Here is a 15,471-nt window from a genome sequence, read left to right on the forward strand (position 1 = left end):
AAGCCAATTAGATGTTTTTTAGTCTTCAGGTTGAGTTCAGCAGTAACAGGCTGGTCCTCCAGAGTCTGAGATCCGAGAAGAAGTTTTATAGATTTAAAGGTTTCACTTTTTTTTTTCTAAAAACCACAAAAGAAGCAGCACCCGAATTCTGACACTTTACCAATGGCAAGTTGTGTCCCATGAAACTGGCTCATCTATAGGGAACGGCATAGAAATTAGAGACACTAGCCAGTCCCAACACCCAAATTAAAAAACCTGCATTGGTAGACTGTAGCAGGTGTGGATACCAACTGGTTTTGCTTTTCCAACCTAGCAAAGAAACCATACATTTAAAAAACAACAACAACAAAAAACAGAAGCTGTCTATTTGAAATAACTGTTGAATTCTTTTTTTAGCATGAAATGCTTCAGTTTTATTTTATTTGGCCTTCATTGTAAAAACACCCCTAGCAATCGTGGGAAACGAGGGGTAATTTATTAAACCATAATTTTGTGATTACCACATGTGATCACAGAGAAGGCTGTTTAACAAATGTCTGTTTTTCCTTTTCTTGCCTCACTTTTAAGTCAAACTGCTACCATTCAAGGTCCACCTCAGTTTCTGCATTCTCACGTGACTCCAGCTCCATGCAAAGGTGAGATACATGTGGAAAAAAGGTAAGAGCAACATATTTTATAGATATGTGCAGGAGGTTTGAGTTTTCCCATGTTGGTTTTCTTCTGAGACTGAATGTTCGTGCTGCCTGCATGAGGGAAATCACATTTAAATCTCACTGTTTGCCTTGGAACCCAAAAACACAAATGAGTTGTACTTAATGAGCTGAAACGCATAAAACAAAGACACAGCCCCGTTGGGTTGTAGAAATGATGCTTATTAAAAGGCAATAATGAATCACCAACAATTTGCCTGATGATGTAGCACAAGTTATCCCTTCTTAAAACTTTTAAAAGTCACAGGCTAAATGAGAAAACCATGACATTAACAACATACTTTTGTTTTTGAACAACATTTGATTGATGACAAAAACTGAAACGTTACCATGAAAATCTTAATGACTGGTAATGATGGAGACTGCGCTCCATCCCTGCTTCCTGTGCACACAAACACACAGATACACGTATGCTAACAGATGCCTGACCCCCTGCACCTTCTCAGCATTTGTGCGTGTGAAATGGATCGCTTCAGAGCTGTCAGCATTCTTTCAGCAGAACTATTCATTCTGTTTTTTTTCCATTCGAAGCGAGTGCAGGTGTTTACTGTAAGGAGGAGAAGAAAGGACGAGAACGTCAGCGGCCTCCTCAGAGCCTGGATGGCAGATGGAGAGGAGCAGGAATACAGAAACTCGAGGCAGAAAGGCAAAGTAAAATAAAACAGATAGCGAGAATGGGTTCGGTGACGGCCAGAGTGCCAACTAAATATTGTCTTTCTATCAACAGGCAAGTGAATAGGGAAGAATCCGATCCATGTGGGAAGGAAGACCACCCGTAATGAGGGCAGAAGCTCAAAGTGCAGGTCAGCCTTTAAGGCAAGAATGAACCATTTTGCTTTCTCCTCAGTTATGTTGTACTTTTTGTTGGAGTTTTTCATGAGATTATATTTTTAAAAGTCCTGCAACAGGTTTACATGTATACAGGAAGAACCCCATTTGATGAATCTGTCCAGAAGCGTTGTAAGAAAATGCAATATTTAGAGGAGTTTAAAGCTGTTTCGTTATATAAAATGTCCCTAAGTACAATACTGTATTTATAGTAGCTCAAGCATTGAGTCAAGGGTCATACCAAGAGTCTTGTAGGCAGTGCTGTAAATCCTCCTCCTGTTTCTCTGGTGAAATGTGCAAACATCCTGATCAATACATCAGGTGGGTTATTTATGCAGTCCCCGATGTGGGTGGACAGTTCGGATGTTCTCTCTTATCAGTGAGGTTAACTCTAAAATGGACTACAAATTTCCACTCAAACCTAAACGAGGTCTTCAGTATAGTGTGTGTGTGTGTGTCTGCGTGCGTGTGTTTGTGTGTGTGTGTGTGAGTGAGTGCATATGCCTCTCCCCTGTTGTAAATATTCCTCCATCCATCACATTAGCCTAATGAAAAGTAATAAGAGCGCTCCAAATGATCTCCTCCCTGAGGTTGTCTTTGAGCTGTGTGAAATAAGATAACATTAACCTGAGTTATATGGCCTGCCAACAGGAAGTGCCATAACAAAACACACACACACACACACTCGCATGGGACCACACATCCATCTTACCCAGCATTTACCCTCCAACTGGGAGTCATTGTGTCACCATAAACTAGCATTGATATGAAACAATAGCAAACACAATCCATAAATGTGGTTTCTTCCAGTTGCAGGGATCTGCATGTTTCTGACCAAGACTCCTGGTTTAGTTGGTTGGGTTTATCGTTCTTTCATATTCCGATGTGGATTTTAAAACTTAGAAAAGTGTCAGTACGTCAGCTGGTTTACAAAGTCAGAAAAACCTGAAGTAACTGATCTTAAGGATGTAGAAGAGGATGGAGAAAACAGAAGCCTAACAAGCTAACAAAATAACAAATGTTTTTTTTTCTCTCTCTCTATCTATCGCTCTCTTCACCTTGAGTTCAACAGGCAGGTGCTGCACACTGAATCAAACATTGTGGAAATACTGGACTGAAAAACAACATAAAAAATATTTCACGTGAGTCTTTCGCCATGGGTACAACATGATTTTGGAAGGAACTAAATCTTGTCGGACTCAGTTTACACAGTCTTTCTGGGGGTTTAGTACTGCAGACATAAAAGCTGTCTGCTGGAAAGACCTTAAGAGTTGTCAGGTTACTTCAGAGATAGAAAATAATTTCCAGGAGTGATATTGGTCAAAAAAAGAGAAATAAAACCCCCAAAATCAATTTGATATTTTTGGTTAATCTTCCAATAAGAGCAAGTCCTGAGAAGGAGCTGCTCAGGACAGAAGTAGTAAATGAAGGAATAAGTAATCTTCCCATCATAAATACTGCGGCTGTGACAAAATAATTCCTTTTCTAATATTTATTTCATGTTCAGTTCTACATCATGGTAGATTTCCACGAGGATCTATTGCAGTGTAAAATTCACTTTTCTCAGCCTCTCAGGTGAAGGGACTAAAGTTACATTTGATATATGTTTAAACCACTTTACTTTGAAATGGTACAAAAAACATCTGAACTTCTCTCTGTATTTGCTGCAGTAGACAAATACAGAGAGAATCTCCAGAGTTCTGTGCTGGAAGATGAGGAAGAGATCAAGAAGAAGTGAACATCACCTGGTTAATACTTTGGTGAGCTGATCATTTTCTTCCTGTCTCATGCACTCCTGTTTTTTCTCTCTGACAGATTTATTAAAAGGCATGGATCAAAGCAATTCCCCAGCTTGTTCCTCTAATCAATCCTTAGTTTTCCTCTCCTTCAGCTGACAGCTTCTTCTCCTTCATCCTCGCTGCCTGTCTTCCTCTCCTTCTCATGGCCCAGGCCTGAGTTCTTGAGGTTAGAGCCAAAGTGGGAGAAGTAGGTGATGGGGAAGGACGCGAGGAGGAGCGGAGAAGTCAGACATTTCTTTGCTTTCCCGTGCCTGGAGTTTTATTTTCTCATAGTTTTTCAGCAGAGTGTGTACTTTCAGGAGAGCAATCTAAACCATATGTCACTGTTAGGAGTGAGTGCGAGCTTACGTGGGCAACTATTATCTTTCCATTTGTGTCAATGATGCTCTGTGCTGGATGTAAAGCCTATGACTTGTCAGTGGAAACATCAAACACTGACAGGTGGGGCTGTTTCACAGCAGTTAGTCTTCTGAAATGCTTTCAGCTGAACAAAGAGAAACAGGATCAAAACAGAAAGATTCCAAGTGGAGGAATAAGCAATTGCACAGTAAAGCTTACATTTCTTTATTTTACTTTGCTACTATTTTTAGGGTTTGCCACAGTACACACATTTAGCAAATAATGTGACATTTTCCACAAATTTTGAAAGGTGTATGGTTTTCTTAGTGAGAAACCAGTTTGATCACTTGGTCAGCAATGTCTTACCATCAGCCTACACCCATGGTCTCCATGGCAACCGACCGCAATGCTAGCTAATGGTTGGTGGTAAACTGAAAAACTCCACATTATGTAGATGTTGCCTCTGCAACCATCAGCATTGTGATTCTGTCCATTTAGGTGTAAATACTGAAAGAACTTGTTGCTGCAAGTTCATCTTTTCTTTTATTCACCAAAACATAGAAGCAAAGTTGTCTGTCTGTCCGTCAACTGTCTCCTCAAAACGAGTCGTGGATTAGCTCAGTTAACTCGGACAACATCAGTTTAGAGTGACCGTTCAGCATCCCAACAGTAGCTCAATAAAACATTTTAAAATGGACTTCAGACATTTTAAAATGTCAAACTCTGCATATCACCACAAACACACCATCATCACTGTGAAGCATGGTGGTTGTAGCAGCATGCTGTGGGGACATTTGTTGGCAGGCTCTGAAAGGTTTGTAAAGATAGAAAAATATCAAATTATAGGGAACCCTGGAGGAGAATTTGTTTCCTGGAGCCAAAGGTGCAGCTCATAAATATTAACTTGAAAAGGGGGACATTTTTATGCAATCACTCATTTTGTGTTAAATATTTGCATTTATTGGGGTTTCTTGGTAATATTTTTGGCTAAAAAGTCAATTTTGTTTGTTCGTAATGATACAAGAAGATAAATATTTGTCAGATCAAAGATGCTTTTGAAAGGCATAGGAAGAGCTTCACAGTAAATATCAATGTCAGGTCTCGCTCTGACATTATTTCAGGAAGACCTGCAAAAGTTCATTTCTTAGTGGTAAAAAAAAGCAAACTTTTGTTATTGCTGTTTGAAGAATATCAAATTAAAAAAAATACCTAATCCTGGCGATCCTCAGGATAAGGACACAAAGGCGAAAAGAAAAATGGGAGAGAGACGAAGTCAGTTAAAAACTAGCATTCAGGGTTCCTCCACTTCATCCTGGTCTCCCTGTCTGCCATGATGCCAGCAGCAGCAAAGGACAGACTCAGCCAGCCACCTATCAAAGGCTTTCTAATGAATAGTCCTCTAATCCCCTCATTGAGATACAGAGAACGGACTCGCTGCTAATGCTCCTAGACAGAGATGTACTCATTCTTTTCCCTCTTCTCTCTCCCTCTCATATTTAGTATCACACACAGATATAGAAAAATATGCAAAAAATAAAACCACCCGTACCTGTGCTTCATTCAGATGCAAACAGCATGTTTCTTGTTTTTTTGGAATCTAACACAGGTGTCTCTCTTCCCTCCTCATTCACACAGACAACAGTACAATGCAGCAATATTCTGCCTTTGTACTCGACCATAAGCTGCATTAATTACTCCCACAGCAGAGTGGGTTTCAAAGAGGAAAGACGAGTGACGCTCGTCGTCTTGGAGCCAGTTTGTTTATGAGCTGGCTCTGTGAGCGAGAAACATGGAGTCATTATGTTCAGATTGATGGAGGAACTCACGTCTCGCCTTGTCTTTCACCAAGATAATCAAACGTACTCTTGTGTTTTGACATCCACCTTTCTTCTTTAACACATATTGCGTAATTCATCAGATGTACACCCAAAAACCTGTTTTTTTTTTTTAGATTATTGACATGCTGAGGAGGACGTTACTACCAGGACATTGAACCGGGGGAAGAACGAAAACATGCAGGATACTGAAGTGATATTGTGTATATTGCACAATATTTTGTGTAGAAAGTAGCAGAAGAAGTTGGACTCTTCAGAAAGAGGGCAAAATCTTTAAGTGGAGAACTTCTTGTTTCGTTCCGGAGTCCTGGTGGCATAAAGCAAGGGATGGATAGAAAAACCAAGCTTGCTTTGTTTTACTTCAATGTGAGCAGTCTGTGAGCAGTCTGTTGTGGTGAAGAAAAACCTGAACCATATTGAAAGCTGATCTAAGTTTGTGAGAGATGAATCCTGACCAAATGAACAAGAACCCGGATACAAGCAGCTAATATGAGATTCCTCTGTAGCTGGTTGGCCATGTGGCTCTGTTCCACTAGCACCGACTCAGCTGCAGCAGACCTGGCTGAACTCTAACATTTACATGGTACCAGCCCCTTTGTCTGAAGCCTACCTCACTGGGGCTTCAAGCGTACCAAGTTAGACTGAAAAGGTAACTTCACCAGACTATGGTCACTGTCGTTTACAGCTCTTGAAACAATGAAGGGCCCATTGCACTGAACCCCATTGAAAACCTTTCACCAAATACTGATTTCTGAACTCTTCCTGAGTTAAAACATTAGTACTGTTGTTTCTAAATTAATATAAACTTGTTTTCTTTGCATTATTTGATGTCTGAAAGCCCTGCTTGTTTTTTTGTTTTGTTTTTCCCATTTCTCATTAAAAAAAAAGTACAAAATGTTTGCTTGGAGACATGTCAGTAGTTCAGAAAAATAAAGAACAATGTCAATTTTACTCAAACATATTCCTATAAAAATTAAAATCAGAAAAATAGATATTATAAATTTACACACAGCAGAGCATCAAACCATTGTTGGCATCCACCACTGAAAAAAGAAAGAAGAAAAGAAGGAGAAAGAAGTACAAGCTGAAACATGTTGCTTTAGAGAAGGGCACCGATCGCCTCAGACAGTTTGCAAAATCTTATAATGAATCAAACAAATCAGTAGGAAGGTTAATTTTTCAGTTAATGTGTGCAAACGGCGAATTGTTGGTGGCAGATTTAAACTAAACGGTCAACTTTCTTTTCTCTCTTTCTTTGTTTTGCTGTTTTGTCCTTTCATTTTGCTTCTGGACTTGAACACAGCTTCAACTAGAACCGGCAGAATGCTTGTTGATGGTGAGATCGAAGCTTTTTATTTTTTCAGTTTTGAATGTCTGATCTGTTCTAGTCAGCTGTTTTCACTTTGGATATGAAATGAAATAATCTTGCAGGTCTTGTCCACCTGGAAACAGTTAGCCTGAGTATGATGGAAAGTAGTGGTGCTGGGGAGAAAAACAAAAGGAGCACGATGATGATGACGATCGATGATAAAGATGAAGTCAAGAGCTGAAGAGGAAATGTTTGTTGTGGAGTTTAGAAAGAAAAGGAAAATGAATGACAAATTTGAAAAGAGGGAAAACAGAACAATGTGCAATGGTGACCCGATCCAAGGACCTGGATTTGTTCTGCTCCGAGAGTCCTGTTTGCTTTGGCTTTGCGTCGATTGGGCCATCTGGTTCCCCACCTCGCCTCCTTCTAGCTCCGAAAAAACCAGACAGAGTCCAGAAACAAGGTATCACTCAATAAAAATAAAAAAAATCAACAACAACAAAAAATAAAACAGGTCCAGGAATACACCGTGATCTGTAATCCATACAGCTCACAGATGCCGGGCAGCGGAGAGAGCTGTGAAGCTGAACTGGGTTTAGCTACAGCTGGAGGCGGGTGATGTCAAAATAGGGCAAGGTTTCTGCTGCTGGAAACATTTCCCTAAAAGAAGAACAGAGTTCCACCTTTTGCAGCACTGGGCCTGTGACTCACCGAGCTAATTCCAGATCTCTAAGAAAGATTTCTTCCTCTTGGATGGCCCTCATGAGCTGGAAGGGTCTACTGCTCCCAGCAAGCAGAGAGAACTGGCACAAAAAAAATCATTCACATTCAAAAGAGCTGCTCTTTTTTTTATAGTTTCTGGGACAATATCTTTCAGCGGTTTAAAAATTTATTATTTTCAGTGATCTGTAAAATCTTTTAACTGGAAACTGGAGTTTTTATAATCGTTAAACTGTGGCTACGTGTTAAGATCTGTGTCTTCCAGGCTCACCACCTTCAAAGAGCCGTTGGTTTAATTTAGCATATTTAATGCCTAACATCTTCATCCCAGTGTTCATGATCAGGTTGATGATATGACCCGGTCCCGTCGGCTCCTTTATGTTGCTGCTTTTCTGCTACATTTTCTCCTTTATTTGTGATGGAAGGTCAGTGCTCAGGGTCAGGCCTGTTAACAAGGTGATTCATGCTAATTACAGACAGAGCAATCAATGGAGATGACTGAAAGTGGCATTAATCAAAGCCTTTAGCTAAGTGGCAACATTTAAAATGGCTTTGCGAGATCAGGGTTTTTTATCACTAAATGGGTACTGCCTGAGGTGATGTGTAGAAATCAGTCAAATGAAAAAAAGGGCATTTTGATTAAAGCTTAAAACAATTATATACCCTTACATCAGAGTGTATTTTTTTTATTTTAATAATGATCAAATTATGGGGATCCCTATAAAATTATTAAATAATAATATAAAATCATTGAAAAAACCTAAATCTCATCCAAATCCACATATTTGTACATTTTGGTCCTTCGAAACTAAAAACTCTTCATTTTCAGTCTATAAGCGACCATCAGCCTGTATGCTTTTTCAACTGAATTAAATTCCAGTAAATGTGAGTGATGATATGCTTTGACACGTAAGTGGGGATAATTGAAGGTAATTCCTACATTCAGAAAATGAAAATCTGCAGGTCAGACATCAAAGCAACCTGGTAATAGTATCGGCCCTGAAAAGCCTGATCATCACTCCACTACTGCTTTACTATTTTGACATTTAATCTGATATACCAAATATTCCAGAACCTATCCACACTGATTATTTTCTCGGTCGAATGGGTAAAAAAAAAAAAAAATTAAAACTGTTTGGGCATGTGTAAAAAACACACACGCACACAGTCGTCCTCATTGTTTGGAGAGCTGCTCCATGACCCAGAGTTTTCCTCTGCTCTGCATGTGGAAGACCTTTTCTGAAATTTGCCACATTTTAAATTCATATGACACAGCCACTGACCTAATTCATGCCTCAACCCTGCGAGGATCCTGGTGCTGCTGCATCTGCATAGTTAACAGGAGGATGGAGATTGAGAGGGAAACACTGCGCTCTTTGTCGAAGCTTTATCTTAAACATATGAGCTTCTTCTGCTGCCATGATTCAGGGAAGTGGATGAGCCCGCTCTCCTCGGTGTAACTAAACCAGTGTGTGCCGTTACGGTGGGGGGAGGAATCCATGCAGTGATGCCCTGTCAGGGAGATGTCACCAACATGCTGATGAATTAAAACAACATTGGAATAATCAAACAGTGGCTGGGCTAGACTTGGTGTCACTGCGTGCATAAAGCAGAGTTTTATTGTTCTGCCTGTCTACGTGTTTACCCACTTGTATGAATGTTTGCGCTGTGTCTACGTTGTATTTGATTTTGAGCTTTGTGCAAATGCTCATCGGCGCGTTCCGCTGTGTTTGCTTGTCTTTTTGATAAAACAGCCGAGTGACAGCAACCGGCAGGGGCGAAAGAAGAATGCGATGCTGTTTGACGTGCCGAAATCCTGTCTCATCCCCCGCTGTCTGCCTGAGAGCATGCCGAGATATGGATGGAGAGGGGAGATAAGTGGAGCGTAAATGTTTCTTTACCACATCTTATGTTCTTGGACAGTCGCACTTCATCCCTCTCTATCTCCTACCATCTCTGCGCACTGTCCTCCAGGCCTGGGAGGCGCTCCAATGAAGCTCTCAGACATGCTGAGCAAATTAAGCACCGTTAGAGATGAAATGTTGCTGCTGAAGATGCTATCAGGACAATAAACCAAAGCCAGTAACCACTTAGAAAACCGTGAGAAGCCTGTTCCTGGTTAAGCAAAGATAGCAAGCGACAAGATAAATCCATAAACCTTTTTCTGTTTTATAGGCTGACTTTGTGTTTATTTTTCTAAACTCTTTTTTAGGGCTACCACATTTCTGTGAAAATGTCATGGAAGTCAGCGGTCCAATTCTCAATGTCGTACCTCAATTTTAAAGAGGCAGTGTTATGTAAAATCAGCTTTCTTGAGCTTCAAATTATGTTATAATGGCATTTCTTCATCAAAAACATACCTAGAGTGTTGTTGTCGTTCTTTCATGGATGTTTGAAAAATCGTTGACTCTCCACTGGTACCTGCTCTGGGAGCAAGCCATGCTTGCCCAGGGAACAAACAAACTCAGCTGCTGCTTAGGGAAGTCCCATGACTCATAACACAGAAATATCAGAGGTTTAATGACATTCCTTATGTACATAAAAACCATTTGGTCTTAATCATATTAAAAGAATGAAAAGCCTGTGAAATCCTTTATGCATTTATGTGTTGCACAAATTCCTTTTTTAGGACTAAAACCTCAGTGAAGAAACTTCTTCAGGTCTTGCCAGAAACGAGACACTAAAAAAGCCCACCAAGTTGTTTTTCTCTAAAACAAGAATTTTAAAAATCAACCAAAACCTTTGTTTTCTGTGTTCCAGCAAACCAAACTTTCAAAGCAACCTATAACATTGGGATGTCCCCACATGTTTCCAATACAGACAAGTGTGGTCTGTCTTAATGAAAGCCACAGCAATAACTAATTGGCTTTGTTCACATTTTTTTTTCATTTTCAAAAATAATACAAAGTGAAAAAAACAATGCATTATTGTCAACTGGAGGTACATAAACTGTGAACACAAGACAGATGGAAATTTAAATCCAAGTTTGTACATACAACATAGGAAGCCTGTTTCTAAGCATGCAGCATATTAAAAACTGTTACCTCATGAAGCATAAATGATATCAGTCTTCATTTTGCCATGACCTCCAGCTGTGCTTTATTTTAATATGAAGCAGAGACGCCATTGCTCTTTCTGTGCAAACCTGTGTCTTATTATGAGCAGCATAAAAAATTGTGCCGCATCAGGCAGTCGGCACGCCGCATTGTGGCTCAGAACCAGCTCTACCATCCAAATGTGGGCTACGTTGGGACCATATTGGGTGTGAAAGACAACATTAATGAATGAAGTGACTTTTCTTCTCTGCGTGGAGTCGTCTGGATGTGTATCTGTAGATGTGTGTGGGAACCTGCGAATGTCGGCGCACTCGATGAGTGGAGCCGTTAGAGAAGATCAACAGTGCATCAGGCTCTGATCGTCACCCTGAGTGATTCAGTCCGAAGGCCTACAGTGTGGTGAACCAGGACGTCCGCTTTAGTCATTCCTGTGGAGGAGACTGTGCCGGTTTACCGTGGGCAGAGAGTCATGGAGGTGAATTCAAGAAGCAAAAGTCCCAGGAAAAGCTCCAGCTTCCCAAAGCTTCAGTGTCAATGTAGGCTTTCTGGACCAAGTGGTTGTGTTTCTCATTTGCGAGTGGTTTTCAGCAAAGGGTTGAGTCAGATGGGAAGCATTGGATCCTCCCTTCGCTTTGGCACTGCTCTCATAAATCTCCTGTTCCTGTCTCTTTCTATTGGTTTTCAGCTTTTCTCTTTGACAATATAATCTGTTTTTTGATACACGTCCAATGAAAATGTTTAATTTCACTTTGATTCACTCCTCCCCTCTCAGAAGGAGCTTCTCTCACCATTAACACTATCGTCTAATTCCCAGCCGCCTCAAAGAGTTGTTACTCTTCTTCCTCCATGCCGGAGTTTCCCTCCATCAAGCTGTGAAGAAACCAAGAAAATATAAAATACTGCAACACTTAAGCTCTTTCAGGAAATAATTTACACCACATAAAACTTCAACTTTGTTTGATTTTTTTTTTCTTCTTTTCGGGCTTAGAGCAACCACATTTTTTGCCGGATGACACATTTATCAGCTTTACACATAAATTAGACTGATAGAAGATGTGCTCACATTGATTGTATTCAGTTTTTCAAGTGTGTGGAAGATAAAGTGAAATTAATTGATATTTTCTGGCAGTATTGTTAATTTGGTTTACACTTGAATTTGGATTTAAATACATTCAGCGGAGTATCAAGAGTGAGTCCCCTTTTCTACTCTGAGTTATTTTACATCTTAAGTATTTTGGCAAAATGCAGTTTGTCCTTTTTCTTTTTTGACTGGAATCCCTCATACTGGATATATGCAGATTTTTATTTCCATAAATGTGGTAAGGTAGAGATATCATCAATATTTTTATCTTCTTTAAAATTATGTATTGATATTGTTGTTTTTCATCACTAGCATTGGAGGAGGAACACATTTGTTTTGGAGGGGTTGAAATGTAGGTAGGTAGACAGATTATGCTGCCCTGAAACATAAGCCGAAACAAGATAAAACAAATTATTGGTAATTATTTTCAGTCCATTTTTATCTAGGGACCAATACAAATGTGTTATAAAATTAGCGGTGTTAATGCAGATATGCTGCACATCCCTAAATTCATCTGCAGGCCTGGAATAGTAATGACAGTGTTTGGGATGAAGACATTTCCAAAAATAATACTGCATTTATGGAGAAACTTTAACAAACAACAACACATGGAAAGGACATAAAGCCGTTTTTATGTGGAGGATGTCAGCAAGTTACTTTGTTGGGGCTCTACTCTCCACACACACATGAACTTACACAAACATAAACCATATGCAAACACATATACACAGATACTATCTGGAAACAAGGTATGGACACAATTTTGCTCTTATTTCTCAACACATACACACCCTGAAAGTCAGTCCTGTTGCATACACATCGACTCAGACGTAAACACGGATGAAACAGGAGACACTAGTGATTCAATCAAACACACATTTTTCCAGAGGCCCTCAGTCGCAGGCCTGTCCTTGTTTTGTCTCCAGTGTAGCTAAGTAGAATTTGCGCTAAAATAACTTCAAAGGATCCAAGGGAGGGGCCACAGCGAGGAGTATGGGTAATTAGGAAAACGAGAGAGATGGAAGAGAGCGGGAGAGGCTGAATGAAAGGGAGAAGGATCCTCTCAGCCACAATGGATGAAGAGGAGGACTGGTTGTGGAGGAACAACGAAGGGGGGAAAAACTGGGGGCGCTTCATGCCAACACTTGAACACACACATCCAGATCAGCGTGTGTTATGGGATGGGACGTTTTTGGCAGTGGAATTTAGTCCCAGTTGTAAACATTAAGCCAGATCACAAGATGTAGCCACACACTCTTCGATACAAAGTTGTAGAAGAAAATGTAGACAAGCACTGCAGCAGACCAAAAAATACCAAATTCTCTCCTTTGCCTTAAACGCCCCTACCCTCGCACACACACACACACACACACACACACACACACACACACACACACACACACACACACGAGGCATAAAGTGGTCCTAATGGCAGTAGTGCAACAGCGGTGTGTTTTAGCCAGCCCACCGAGCCATCACAGGACCCCTCGCCACCAGCTAATGCACTGCTATTTATAGCCAGTAAACAACACCAGACTTGTGGAGATTGTCCCTTATCGCCACCTGTACAAACAGTGCCAGATTATGACAAACACATTAGACTAAGCGGCCTTGTAAAATATAAATTACATCCCCGTAGAATCCCACCATGGAGAACAAAAAATAAACTGTTTAGCTGGAAAAAAATAAATAAATAAAAAAAAAATCATCTAGTGTCTCGATAAACAATGACATGAAACTGAAGAAAATGGAGAAGTTAAGCTGAAAAGGGAAAGCTCGGGGAGATCAGACTGCATGGCTCTGTGTGTGTGAGGAGATCGAAAGTCTTTAAGGAAAGGGGTAAGAGTGCCCTCTGTTGACAATCTCCAGCATTGAACTTTGATAGTCCTCAAAGGAGCTAAGAAGCAAAGTGTTTATTTTCTGTTTAGTCTGCAAGCTGCTATGCAAAATGCAGCTACACTCGGACCTAAATACAGACTTAGTTGGACTTTGTGTATGTATGGGATCACAATCCTGCTCGGACTTGCATTTGTTGTGTTTCCGAGTGTTTCGTAAGCCTCTAAGGACTGCAGCACCATCAGTCATTCTGCTGATCTTTGAATCCCTGCTGAGCTGCAGCTGCCCTGCGTGACATGTGCTGGTTGAGCCCCAAAGCCTCTTCTCTTACACACACGAGATCTACGTTTGCAACCATGAATCCACTTTCCATCAGCAACTGTGTCGGTGTGTGTTGACTGTTGGGGCTGCATCCAGCAGTTTGCTCTTGGGATCTGAAGAGATCTTCGTGGCTGTTTGATTGATGACATCAGCTGCCGATGAGTCCAAAGCGCTTTGAAGCCCGTAATCACCCAGACAAACGAATGTTCTTCTGTTTCATCCTTTGACGTTTTATAGGAATTTTCTGGATAACTGTAATAATATTCCTGGGAAGAAAGCAACACGGCACCAACATATTCCAAAACACACATTTTAAAGGTGATACACAAACATCTCACTGGTCAGTACTTTGCATATGTACTGATATTCTGTGATCAGGGAGAATTCATGAAAGCAGTTACGGTTGCTGGATTGTTTCAAGAAAGTCTTGATGAAATTTGTGGAGGAGTTTTCTTGGTTTCTAGGATTTTATGAATATTATGTAAATGTAAGCTTGTGTTTTCCACAGCTGATTCATGTTTAACCATCACACCGATGTTTGGTCATGCATGCAGCACTTGGGAGTATTTGTAGAACAAGCTATTAGTGCATAAACAGCTGCATGTCTTTAGATTAATGTCTCTCACACGGCAAGAGACTAAACTTTATGGCTGTTCCTTCTTGCAAAATACTTAAAGCTCAGTAAGACTGAATGAAAAGCAATTTCCCAGTCTACCAACACGCTCTGAGTTGGCTGGGCCATTCAAACAAATGAATATCCTTCAATCTGAACCATTACAATGCTGCTCTGGCTCTATGTTTAGGGTTGTTATCTTTCTGAAAGAACCTCCAGCCTATACTCAAGTCTTTTGCAGCTTCTAACAAGTTTTCTTCCAGGATTTTTCTAAATTAAGCTCCATTCATTCTTCCCTCTACTCTGACCAGCTGCCCTGTTCTGCTGAGGAAGAACATCCTCACACCATCATGGTGCAACCAGCATATTTCACCACACACACGGTGTTTTGGGGTGACGCATGGTGTTGGTGAGCCTCCACATGTAGCCCTTGGCCAGAAATATTATTGAGTTTTCTATTACAGGTGAGACAGTTGCTACAATGAAAATATCATGTCTTGATGATGAGGTCAGAGTGCATGCATGTGTTTATGTTTGTGTTTGTGTTTGTGTTGTGTTTTGTGTTTATGATGTAAAGCACTTTGAAATGCCTTGTAGCTGAAATGTGCTATACAAATAAAATGTGATTGATTGATTGATTGATTTACTCTTTTCAATTATTTTTTTTATTTATTTTTTATTTTTTGTATAAACTGGCAAAATAAAGTGAACAAGGAAACCGAAGCAGAGCTGAGTCCACAGTTATGATTTACACTAATTATGGATGATGGGAACAACACTTAGAGGATCTAGTCAGGCTTTTCACTGCGTCTGTTTTCTCTTTGCTAATTGATTCTTTTGCCGTGAAGGAGGAAAATGCTCTTTTGCAGGCATCACCTGCACAAACAAACAGACAGGTGGCGTCATCTGGGTGACAAGCTGACAGAGAGACGCTGAGTCTGGCTCTGAAGGGTCCGGGGGGCGTCTGCTGTCATATTTAGTGGCACACACATACACACACCTGTTACGCAAGCACTGCAGTCTC

The 15,471-nt window shown here is 40.4% G+C and overlaps 2 long non-coding RNA genes across 5 annotated transcripts; both read left to right on the forward strand.

Moving 5' to 3' along the window:
- Positions 1 to 384: 384 nt before the first annotated feature.
- Positions 385 to 9,689, forward strand: LOC129359198 (uncharacterized). 4 transcript variants are annotated; one of them, XR_008605874.1, is made up of 9 exons: positions 385 to 469; positions 568 to 635; positions 1,242 to 1,361; positions 1,438 to 1,513; positions 2,611 to 2,680; positions 3,046 to 3,113; positions 3,209 to 3,298; positions 5,312 to 5,535; positions 5,628 to 5,884. It is a non-coding gene; the product is annotated as an uncharacterized LOC129359198 (long non-coding RNA). The 4 variants fall into 4 exon arrangements; XR_008605873.1 differs by lacking the exon at positions 3,046 to 3,113; XR_008605875.1 differs by lacking the exon at positions 3,046 to 3,113 and having other exon boundaries at positions 1,443 to 1,513.
- LOC129359199 (uncharacterized) lies at positions 5,894 to 7,302 on the forward strand. Its single transcript, XR_008605877.1, has 3 exons — positions 5,894 to 6,160; positions 6,815 to 6,847; positions 6,943 to 7,302. It is a non-coding gene; the product is annotated as an uncharacterized LOC129359199 (long non-coding RNA).
- Positions 9,690 to 15,471: the final 5,782 nt, after the last annotated feature.

The sequence above is a fragment of the Poeciliopsis prolifica genome, unplaced genomic scaffold (genome assembly GCF_027474105.1).
Source record: "Poeciliopsis prolifica strain line A6 unplaced genomic scaffold, Auburn_PproV2 SCAFFOLD004, whole genome shotgun sequence".
Lineage (NCBI taxonomy): Eukaryota > Metazoa > Chordata > Actinopteri > Cyprinodontiformes > Poeciliidae > Poeciliopsis > Poeciliopsis prolifica.